This window comes from Jaculus jaculus, chromosome 1, assembly GCF_020740685.1.
Source record: "Jaculus jaculus isolate mJacJac1 chromosome 1, mJacJac1.mat.Y.cur, whole genome shotgun sequence".
NCBI classification, from domain to species: Eukaryota; Metazoa; Chordata; class Mammalia; order Rodentia; family Dipodidae; genus Jaculus; species Jaculus jaculus.
Genome location: NC_059102.1, coordinates 252,846,054 through 252,858,689, shown reverse-complemented (window position 1 = coordinate 252,858,689; position 12,636 = coordinate 252,846,054).

Here is a 12,636-nt window from a genome sequence, read left to right as displayed (position 1 = left end):
TTACATCAGTGGACTTTGATTTTTAGAGAAAACAACAGTCAGAATGTCAAAGTATTATGGTCTTGAACAAGACATTTCAGTAAGAAGTTTTGCTTTTCCATGTGTTAACTGAGGATCATCAACTCCATCTCCCAGATACTCTTTTACTGAGTTTAGAAAGTGATGACATCTTTAACATACTCACTCAAAGCCCTCATAGGAAAACATTTATAAGTAGATATTAGCATTATTTAATATTATTGCTATTGTAACAAAAATGTTAATAATTTATTTTTTATTCCTTTTCCTTAAAAACAAAATTTCCAGGACTTATTACTGCAGCTAAAATTTGTTTCTAAAGTCATTATGAAAGACATAGCTTATAATCAGTGTGTTAAGGTAATGAAGGAACCTGATTATATGGTAAAGAGCAGATGAGGGGCAGAGTGTTGCCTGGGAAATAAATATGATTATGGTGTAAACCACTTAAAACATCATTATGTGGAAGAAAAAAGAAATTTATATTTTCAGATTCTCGATGTGCACAAGAGATGTGCAATTATTGAGAGCACAATGCCTCTGTGGGTTTGAGAGGTTTAACCAAGGCAGGTATATAGTATTGTCAATCACATAAGAAGCCAGGTAAGTCATACCTTTGTGTGCCTCATGCAGTTCTACAGTGCCTTTCATGGAAGAGTGGATCTACCACATGCACCAGTTGATGACAAGAGAGCTGAAGCAGTATTTCATTGTTCCCCATCAAGACACTCTCTGGAGGTCTACTACAAGGGATAAAATAAAATATTTCTGTTTTTTATGTTCGATTCCTTGGTAAATGTAAGGAACAATAATTCCACACCCGAGAAGGATTGGTTTTTCATTCAGCTATTACCCCAAAAATTGTTCTTGGTCTCATGTCTGTTTTAGCTTCACAAAGTTTGTCAAACAAGTTGCATGATCCTCAGCTCAGTCGGGAGGGAAAGATGAAATTGCAAATCTGTAATTGCAACATACAGAAGTTATGAGATATATACAAAATGCTAGATGATCTGTCAAAAAAGAAAGTAAAAACAGAACTAGCCATGTTATCCTTGGAAATTCACTTAGGAAATATAAGAAGACAAGATCTTCTCAGTACAATATGCTAATGAGGAATAGTTTTCAAGGTGGGCCAAAAAGGCATGGGTTACAAAGCTGATTGGTGAAGCAGCTATATGGAAACATGAAAAAGGAATGGGATGTGCATGGTACAGCGAGAAGTTAGGTAACTACAGAATTACAGGGCTGGAAAAATACACAGTAGGAGATTATTTTATGGCTGTTGTTACCTGCACAATACTGGGCTCATCAACCTGTCAGAGATGATGAAGGAGAGCTAAAATGAGATAAAGACATCAAAATAACAGAGGACTCACTACAGGGAGGAAAAGCTTCAGTAGAAAGGGTATGGAGCAAATAGGAACAATAGAGAGAGATGGGAGGAAGATATAATCAAAATATGTACTTATATAAAAATTGTCAACAAAATGTTGAAAACATCAAAATGGCTCCCTGATAGGAAAAAGAGTTGAAAGACAAATAATGATTAGGTACATGCTTTGCAGACTTGACATTTTACCCTGGACTGTGGCCATGTAGGGAGGGGGTCAAGAATGGAAGGTGGGGAAACTTTTAGGAAAATGTAGATGTAGCACGGGTAATATATGGTGATGGGTGGTCATGGCAACAGGGCCAGAGGGAAATAAAGATTGTGAGTCGTGAGCCCTGTATTCTACTTCCTGACAAGGAACCAGGGCAGGTTTTATGACTGAGGAGAGGAGTGAACTTTCAGGGAGACTGGAAGAGGTCATGGCAGGGCTTCTGTCATCTCAGAGCGCTTCCTTTACTTGCATGGTTTTGCCCCATCCTCTTTGCTTTCATATTCTTTGACTTTACTTTTCTGGTAGAGGGTACTATCACCTAATATGTATTAACAGCATTTATTCCTCATCTCATGGGATTTAAGAATTCAAGAGATGAATGCAAAAGTCTGTTATCAATAAATGACTTAAAATTATACGTCATTTTGATCCTTTTATAAAAATGTGCCTGGTTTAGCTTCTTCTAGGAAATTCATTAAACCATTTTTGTTTTTAATGGATTAATTTTTCTTCCCCCTTTAACCCTTCCTAAATGGCTATTAAAAAGTGTATTTCTTGACTCTAATTAATAAACTACAACTATTCAATTAGCAAGATATATTTAAAAACAAAAACTTGGACCATTTTCAAAGGAAAAGCCTGCTGTACCCAATTTCAGCCATCCGCTAGGAATTAGTCACTGATGTGCTGACATAGTCCATGCATATTTACTTTTGTTATTCCCCAAAATGCATTGTTGCTATGGTAACTCATATAGTGCTACTGCTACCAAGGAACAGAAGTTCTTGTTGGCTGCTAAGGAAAAGGGGAGTAAGGAGCAGAAAAAAAAATGTAGAATTACTATAATTAAATCCACATTTATGAATCACTCTATAATGTCTGTAAAATATTTCAGGAAAATCTATCACTATCCGGGAAGTGTGTCAATTCAAAACCCTACTCCTAGTTGTCCCGTCTTCTTAAAAAAAAAAATCACAGACAACGTCTGAGAACTAGGTTGAGCAGCTTCATTAATGTTAACTTGAGATTCCATGAGGTAAGAGAACGTGAATTTATTGCTTACTATTGCATTGTTAGTACTTGATCAGTATACACAAAATAAAGATTAAAAAGTTATGCAACTAGTCTATGTAGGTATGGAAGTAAATTTAAGATCATCCCAACAATACAAGTGGTTGAGAATGAGATGTAATTAAAAAAAAATAAATAATGCTAAGTTATAACCTATATTGAGAATCATACATTAAAGTAACAAAATGCACAATCCTTGGGCCTGTCCCCAAATGATTTTGTAGACAGCAGAGTTGTGATTAGGCAGAGAATACTCCAGCATGTGCTGGGGTGATTCTGACAGATTATACCATGGGATCCCCTTTGAGAAGATTCATGGATAGTGTTTTAGACTAGATATTAAACTTTGTAATATTGCTTAAATGCTATGCAACTCTGATGTAAGCATTAGGTATACTTCAGAAGACACTTTTATGTTTTTGAACTTACTCTATTGATTTGTCTAATGAAAATAATCTTCCAGAATGTTCTAGACTAACATAAAACTTTGGGACTTTTAGGAACATTTAAGATTCAAACTCTAGCATCAACTTTAAAGAGGATGATGAATAAACATTTAAAACAATATTTATGAAATAATTGCCAAAGCACTGTTTTGCTTGCTTTAGGTATAAAGTGTAGGATAATGTGTGTGTATATGTGTGTGTCTATCCATCTATCTATCTTATCTATCTATCTATCTATCTATCTATCTATCTATCTATCTATACATATATATATATATACATGTATTTTTTTTTTCAGAAACAGTGTCTCACTCTATAACCTAACATAGCTCCCAGGCTTGGCTTGAACTCAATATCTATCCTCCTGTCTCAGCCTCCTCAGTCCTGGGATCACAGGTATGAGATATTTTCCCTGGTTCTCAGGAAAATTTCCATCCCCCTTCCCTATCCCCATTCACACAGAATATACAACCATCACCCTGTTACAGAGTTTTCACACTGAGCAACTGAACTCTCCAATGGCAAATATATGAAATTTCTTTTCTGATGCTTTTTTCATTTTTAATGTGTTTCTCAAGTTTCATGGCTGGAACAAAACTTCTGAACAAAACGAGTTAAGATCAAGCAAAGTTTAATTAGAACTATAGTTTCCAAAGGCTCAGTCCATGGTTACCAGTATTTATTACTTTGGGGGTTGCAATGAGGCAATAAATGGAAGCAGAGTACATGTGATAAAGCAAAGCTGCTCATGTCATGGACTAGTGAGAGGGGAAGAACTGGAATTCCAATACACTGTTCCAGGGCATGCACGCAATATCCAAAACTCCTTCTACTAGTCCTCCTCTCCTGAAGGTCTCACCACTCCCAACAGTGTCACAGGCTGCAGCTTAGACCTTCAATGCAGGGGCCTTTGGAGGATAATCAACGTCCAAACTGTAGCACTGAGTGTCAAAAAGGGACAGAACTGAAATTTTTAACACCGTATCTATCATTTATAATAAAATGGCAGGAAATGAGCACCACCATCAACAATAGTAATTGTAGAATGATTCATCCTTGCTTTTGCCTTCACAGTCATATGTGTGCTTGTGTCAAACTCAATTGAACTCTACTAATGGGGAAAGGTTATTTTACTTTGACCAGTCTGACCAGGTTCCAGACATGTTGATCCAGCCTCTCTCTCTCTCTCTCTCTCTCTCTCTCTCTCTCTCTCTCTCTCTCACTCTCTCTCTCTCTCTCTCTCTCTCTCTCTCTCTCTCTCTCTCCCTTTTTTTTCCAGACTTGGATAGGGTCAGTTTCCTATTTCAACCTTAGCATTTCCTTTTTTTCCACTTTACCTCACTTGCCCTTAAGATGCTGCAGCTCTGCTATATTATATGCCCCTCTTTAGTCATAGTTTTTTCTTATTGCTCTCAAGTATTGATATTGTAGTGAATGATTTCACAGAATGAATAATTCCAGAGATAAAAAGAGGTGTACCTGCTTAATGGAGGTCAAGCAGCAAGAGGGAACTAGATGTGAACAGTAAGTACAATGGGGTTTGCATTTCAGTGAGACAAGTCCTTCCAACTTCAGAGATTGCCATAAATGGCTATATTACTGTTTGTAAAGAAAAAAAATTCATGAAGAATTCTTATTGTAACCATCATTTATGCATATAGAACACTTATTAGAGCGACTTAAGTAAATAATATTATTTTTAAATTCAAGGGTTAAATGCTAAATGAATTTTATTTTCCTTGTATTTCAAGGTGTATTTTGTATTCAAAAATCACTTTTGTCTTTTTTGTTTTTTGATAATCAATTGTATACAAACCTATTGTTGGATAAGTATCCCACAAATATCCTTGTGCTCAGGACTTTGTCTCCAGCCTGTGGTGCCATTGGAAGGTGGTGAATCTTTAAGAGGAAATGAAGTGAGGCTAGTTGAGCATGACAGAGCCTTATCTCAGCTCCTCGGTGAGCTCAACTAAGGAAGTCGGGTGCTGGATTCTCAAGTGCCACCCAAGTTCCATAGAGTCATTCCCTCCAGGTTCTCGGTCTTGAAAAATCAGGACTGAATTTCCCTGACAAGGAAATATGCATTTTAACCCTTGAACTTTAAAGGAGAAATTTTATTACAGAGAACGCAAGTTTGAGGGGGGGCATATTGTAGATAAGAAGCAAACTTCAGTATACAGAAAAATTAAACAGCAGCTTTCTTATGGAGAGATTCCATATGAGGACACCCATAGACAGGCTACCAACTGACACGTGCAATTGAAAAATTCTGTCCTGGAGAGTGTATTGCAAATGAGACTCTTTGTCTTGGGGTTTATAAGGTTTTCTGGCTAGCGAATAAGTTGATCATTAAAATGAATGGACTGGGATATGCAGAAGTGAAGTTCCCTAGTCACCAATCCATATGACATATACATGTGTCTGCCTTCCCAGGGTGACATTCCTTTTTGTCTCAGTTACTGGGCCAATATATGTGTGGGAGGTGATAGTCAGCACCCACCTGCAAGAGCTGTTAAACAGAATCAAGGGAACTGCTTGGTGGAGGTCAGGAGCCTGAAGTATGAAGATGGCTTCGTGGAGTTTCCAAGAATCCTGCCCTGCCTTTTGTCTGCTCAGCTTGTGTGTCTCATACCCAGCTGCCAGCCTTCCTAATCTTCTTCCCCAGCGTTTTCAACTTTAACTCTAGCATTCCCTTTAACTGCTACCTTATTAAGCCAAAAGCAAAAGACAAAAGACACTCATTTTGAAAATCCTTTCCCAACTTACCTAACAAGATTCTTCATCCTACTCTGGATCATCAGAGCCTAATTGAAAGTCTCCTACTTGTATCAGAGCATGTCCAGGGAGGGTACATTGAGACCTGGTGCCTTCTCTTACCTTCTTGCTCCTTCTGCTTAGGGTTCCCCTCCTGCTGTCCTCTCTCCACAGGCCCAACACCATGGTGTGCTCCCTCTATATAGTCCTAACACCATGAAGTTCTCACTCTCTCTCTCCACAGTCCCAACACCATGGTGTTCTCTTTATCCACAGCCCTGACAACATAAGCAAGGAGTGGATGCAGGAGGAAGATGTGGAAGAAACAGACTTTAATAAATATGCGCCCAACCACACGAGAATATAAGGAATATATCTAGGTTGCCAGGAATTAAGTGATGCTGTGTTAAAAGGAATATGAGGAAAACCCTGCAGAGTGGCTCCTATTTCAGCATGTAACAACAGGAATCAAGCATAAATGTGAAGGTGAGTGGAAGCTTGGTCAAATATCAGGTGGGAAAAAGACTCAGGTTGAGTATGGAAATGATTAGCAGAGCCTGGACATGTGGGTAGGGAAATATTTTGATGTGGTTAGAGATGAGTAAAGAGCATGAAGAGATAGTCCTCCAAATAATTAAAAATATTTTTTGATCTTGAAGTCCTAAACATAGATTGCAAAGAATTTTGAGGATCTTAAAATTAAAGGAATACTTTTCCTTTTTAATACTGGTGGATTATGAATTGTTTGTTGACCAAAATGAAATATTTTATTGAACACATCCTCTATTCTTATCCATCAAAATTATTTTTTCCCTGTTTTTGCTTTTGGAAAGATGTTTCTTTCCTAAATGATCTGGAGAGAACTGGACCTTCTTGCACAGGTGAAGTGACTCTGGCCTTTAGAAAGAAGGATTTTTCACCCTGAAATTCTCAAACTTTTGAATGTAGCCAAAATGTCACTGGAGGCCCCTAGAGAGACTCCTGTGAGTTATAGGAATGAAGAGGGCTCTTAACATCAACAGAAAAAAAATGTGTTTGTACAGAAATTGAGTAGTTACAAAGCACTGAAATAATAATTGACTTCAAGTTATTGATAGCTCCTATCCTATGGAGGACTGTAATGCAAGGAAAACATTATTCCCCACTGTTCTTAGAGATTCCCTTATTTTATTCTGACAATATGTGAAGGGCTGTGTATACATGGCAAGAGATAAGGTATAAAAAGAGATTCTTTTATTTTAAGCATTGGTTTAAATTACTGTAGAGACTGGAAAATCTGAAATCCCATACAATCAGTTTGGAAACTCAGACAGGAATTGTTTATGTCTTCTTGAGTCTGGAACTTGTAGGTCAGACGACAGACTGACACATTGGGCTCTATTTCTGCAAGTCTTAAGGCAGTATTTATGCAATAAGAAGCTTCGACTTGGCTCTGATGGCTTTCAAGTGAATGGATGTAGCTCAACCACATTATCATGGTTAATTTCCTTTAAAGTTACCTATTTTTTTTTTATTATTGTGACAGCTACAAAATATTTTAAGCAAGATATAAACAATTGTCAGATCAAACAACTGGACAACTTATTTAGCCATCATATGCATATCTTTCTCTCCTTCCTAGGCTGTGTGCCATTATTGCACAGGTGTGTCCATCTTTTCAGGCTGGTTGCTTTCATATAGCAGTGTTCCCTGCTTGCTCACAATGTCGTTGGCCATTTTTCTCCTACAGATCATGTAGAATTTTTCAGCACTATGTCAGCTAACCATCTGGACACTAGCTTCCTTCCAGATTCAGCAGGATTTCTTAATGTTCTGCATGGGCAGAATATGGTGCATTCAGCCATAGGGGTCTTACCTTTTACCTCAGGTAGGTAATCATGTGCTTTGACAGAAGCCTGTCTTATTTTGGGGAACTTGTAGGTTTCTCCAATCAACAGCTCAACATGGATCATTTCCTATGTCTGGTAAAAGGAGTTACAAGAATGAGTGAAGATGTTTTAGGGTTAGGCTTCATCCCACTCTCTCCAGGGCTCTATACCAATCTCTCCCTGCTTATATTGAGGGTTTATCTCAATATAAGATGGAAGTAGGGTATATCTCAATATAAGGAGGAGGACGATATCTAGTGTGCAGAGCTTTTTGGATTTGGTTTTGTGCATATCTCTCTCTCCCTACTATTCCCCTTCCCCCAGATCCTTCCATCCATCTTATCATTCCTTCAAGTTGTCTGTCAGGTATGCCTGCAACTCAAGCTCTTCCAGGTTAGGAACCACAGATGAAGGAGAACATGCAGCATTTGTTTTTCTGTGCTTGTGTGAGTTCTCTAAGTGTAAATTGTTCCAAGTCCATCCATTTTTCTACAAATTTCATTATATTTCCTTACTGCTGAGTAGTATTCCAGTGTGTTTATGAAACACATATTCATTATCCATTCATCACATGGTGGGCTTCTGGGTGAATTCCAGGTCTTAGCTATTGTGAATTTATCAGCTATAAGCATGGTTGAGTAAGCATGGTTGAGCAAATATCTCTGCAGTGAAGAGTGGAGCCTTTAGGGTAGATGCCCAGTAGAAGAATGGCTGGATAAGTTAGTAGCCTATTTTCATTTCTTTCAGGAGTCTTCTGTGCTATGTGCTGGTACACACTTTTAATCCCAGCATTCAGGAGGCTGAGGTAGGAGGATCACTGTGAGTTTAAGGCCAAATGGAGGTTCATTTCTGGGCTTCCTGGGCTAAAAAAAAAGACCATATATATATAGCATAGACAATATAAAAGAATGAGCATGTATGACCAAGCTAACTATAAGTTGTAAAACTAACTAACTGAAGAATGGACGAGATGGTTTGAATAGTGATTTTCAGAATGAAAATCACCTATAACTAGAGTAGCTTTTGATAATGGGCCACCATGGTTATGTTGTAAAAAATGATAGTGAATATTTTAGAATTTGTAGAAGGTACTATAGACACATTATAGCACGTACAGGGAGAACCATAGAGAGTGGGAGAAAAATGGATAGTCATTTCCTCCAATAAAAGTTTACCCATGGAAATTTATTTGCATTTTGTAAAATTAGTACTCTTCATTTTTAAAGTCATATAAAAATTTTAAAAAGTGCTCCTATCTTAAAGCTGTAGTTGCACAAATAATGGGCTGGAGTTTTCTTCAAAGCTGTACTTGGCTAACCCATGCTTTAAGAAAATCTCCAAAGTACATTTTCAATTTTCAGATTTCCTACCAATTGACCATAGTTTTGTGAGGAGATTCAAGTGTTCTGAATGGATATTTGCTGTCTGTTTACCTGACCTGATGTTTAATAAGCTTTCTCAGTGAGTCTTCTCATGTGCTATAGGAAACTAAGATTTCTCCTTTCCATTTACAAAATCCTCATGGCTTTGCCGCAAATCTGAGTATGCTACTTAGAAGACTGATGGGGGGGGGGCAGTCTTCATCTGTTTCACACACACTGAAGCTGGCTTTTTCTCTGTAAACCCTTCAAGAGACAAGTGAGAGATTTTTTTTTTTTCAGGCTTTATAATTTCTTAGAGAATAGAAAAATTCAGGCCCATGCAATAGCTATAATGTGTTATACATTCTATTTTTCTTCAGACTTCAAAAGGAATTCTCTAAAGTAATAGTTATCTAACAGTAACAAGGTGGGATCAGCCCAAGTAACATTCATAGTGATAAAACCACAAGTCAAAGCAGCAGAGTAAAACTTTCAGAGGTAGATTTAAGAATCAATGATATAGTAAAGGTCCATACGACAGTGGCATGCACAAGGATGTTTGATGACTATATTTTTTCCACAACAAGGTGTTATATCCAAAGCATTTTTGCCCAGGCATGGTGGTATGTGCCTTTAATCCTAGCACTCAGGAGGGAGAGGTAGGAGGATCACTGTGAGTTCAAAGTCAGTCAAGAATGACCAAGTGAGTTCCTGTTCAGCTTGATCTAGAGTGAGAGATGCTACCTTAAAAAAAAAAATGGCAAAACATTTTTGGTGAGTAAATACATGTTTATGATAAGATAAATAATTTGATGTTTGTTTATATGAATGGACATATACTTTTGAAGACTATCAAATATATGAGGACTTCTCTTTCATAGTAGGAAACAATTTAATCTCCAACCCTTTATTAAAAAAAAAAAACAGATTCACAAGAAATGCTCTATATAACAGTAACAACTTCTAGCATCTGCGTGTCTAATAAAAAGAAGAGAATGGGGACTTGACTCTTAATTTGCATATGGTAACATGTTATAAAAGTTTGAAAGTGAGGTTGTTACCATTTTTGAAGCTTAATTTTTTTTTTCATGGTTTGTGTTATTTCAATGTATTATAGGACATGGAGCAGACAGGAAAAACAATTGTTTGGTGACAGTTTGGCATGCTCAAAGTCCAGCATCATCATGGATGTCCTCATGATAGACACCATGCAAGAAGGAAACTAAGGTCCTGTGTTGTGATAGGAAGAAAAAGAGTGAAGAGTAGTCAGAATGGACTTTTTATAGAATTTGCTCTGGGGTAACTACTAGTCCATTCCTGAATGATACACATTAATCATTTTCCCAATATTGAGTCCTCTCATCTACTTGCCTCCCAATGAACTCATCTCTTAAAGGTATCACCTCTTCAAGAACGAACTCGGTCACAAGCTTCCAGCACATGAATCTGAGTGGAACAAATCATATCCAAGCCATTCCTGGAGGTAGGGTGAGCAGACCTGTGTGAGAATGAACACATTGTAAAGAGGAGGGGTTCAGGAGACGTTGAAATCTATGCATCATGGAGGCGTAAATTATGATTATGCACATGGGAGATGGGGCATCTTTGTGAAGCTCAATTAGATTTGAACTATAAGAAACTTCAGATAAATTCAGTAATCAGTGTAGAAGACATCCAACAATTTTTCTGGCCCCAATTCATTTTATTTCAAAATATCTTTAATTGTGGCTCAATCATTTGCAATAGATTAAATTGGTCCACATTGTTGTTGTTATTATTGTTATATTGCTAAAAATTGGATGCTTTCTTTTGATATAAGTTTTAAAAAGTAGGGGCTTAGTTTTAATTCTGATAAAAATATAGTTATGCTAGAGAAGCATTTAGTAAGTCTTGCAGTTAGAAATGAATAGGCTTTCAGATTAGCTGGTGGACTGGACACAGGTCCAGTGTCACCCTGTGAAGGATACCATCAAAATAATACTGGAAAATCTGTCCCAAGGACAGAGTCTGAAAAATAACCACAGAAAATCATGAAACAGTGATACTAATCAGTCAATAATAAAAAATAAATATTGAATAAATAAATAACTAAATAAAAAGCCATTAGATAGAGAGGCCATGGGCCTTTGGCTGTTGCAAAGGAACTCCAGATTCATGAGCCACTTTTTACATCTGACTTTATATGGGTATAGACCTAGGTCCTTAGGCTTTATAGGAAAGCACCTAAACTGTTGAGACATCTCTCTAGCCCTTATAAATCTTTTAGAGGAATTACAATACCAACAGTTCTCAAGGTATCCCACAATATAGAAAGGGATGGAATACTTTCAGATGCTTTCTAGAAACTAGTATTACCATAATCCCAAAACTGAGTAAAGACAAAACAAAAAAATAAAATTCAAGTTTAATTTCCTTGATGGACATAGATACAAAATATTTTCAACATGATCCTTGCAAACCAATTTCATGAACACACTAAGAAGATTATTCAAGCCAGGAATGGTGGTACACACCTTTAATGCGAGCACTTGGGAGGCTGAGATAGAAGGATCACTGTGAGTTAAAGGCTAGCCTGATACTACATGGTGAATTTCAGGTCAGTGTAGACTAGAGAAAACCATACCTCAACAACCCTCCCAGCCAAAAGTATATCATGCTTACCAAGTACATTTATTCTGGAGATTTATTTCAAATAAATTGAATTGTGTGATTGTTTTCAAGGACTTTGATGCTTATGTCACTATCAAATGGTTAGGTCTATGTAGGTTCTGTGAGTTTCCAACTAACTGATCAGCATTGTCTAGAAAGTTGCTTTAGTAACTGTTGTTTCAGGTTATTTGGGATATGGATTTCTTTTCCTCCAAAGATGTCATGAAATGCAGGTAAGTTTATAAATAGAAATTGTGTGATAATTAATTACCTACACACCAAAAAAGGCATTATATATACCATATCTTTATCATGTATCCTCTGTAATATTCCATATGTTGCCCAGTAAAGATTGAAAGCACTTCTGCTTTTCATAAAAAAATGTCAATCGAAGTCCAACAAGCTTTTTTAGAAGTATATCATCTTGTTTTTCAACTTGTGCCTGATAACTTACTGATCATAAGTCAAGTTAGGAGGACATAGGGAGATAGGGAATGGGTCAGGAGACTGCTGATACAAGAAACACAGTTTGTTTATACAACTACCCACAGGGACAGAAAACCATAAAAGTACACACTAGGAAAGCAGGCAGAGTTTAAAAGGACAACAATTTTAGATGTCTTTGGGGAGGAGGCCAAGTGGGGGAGCCGAACACAGATCTCTCATTACCCTGTCAGGATGAGAAAGGAGACCAAACCCTGTTAAACTCAGTCCTATGGTCCCTTCAGATGGACTCCCAGTTCTGCCCCCACCCCCATCCAAAAAGAACCATTTTTGTTTGAAATAAAGCTTACAACTTTTGCTTCCATTGTATTTCTGTTGTCATTACTAGAGCTTCCAAGTCTTTGTTATCTTCAAGAAAGGACCC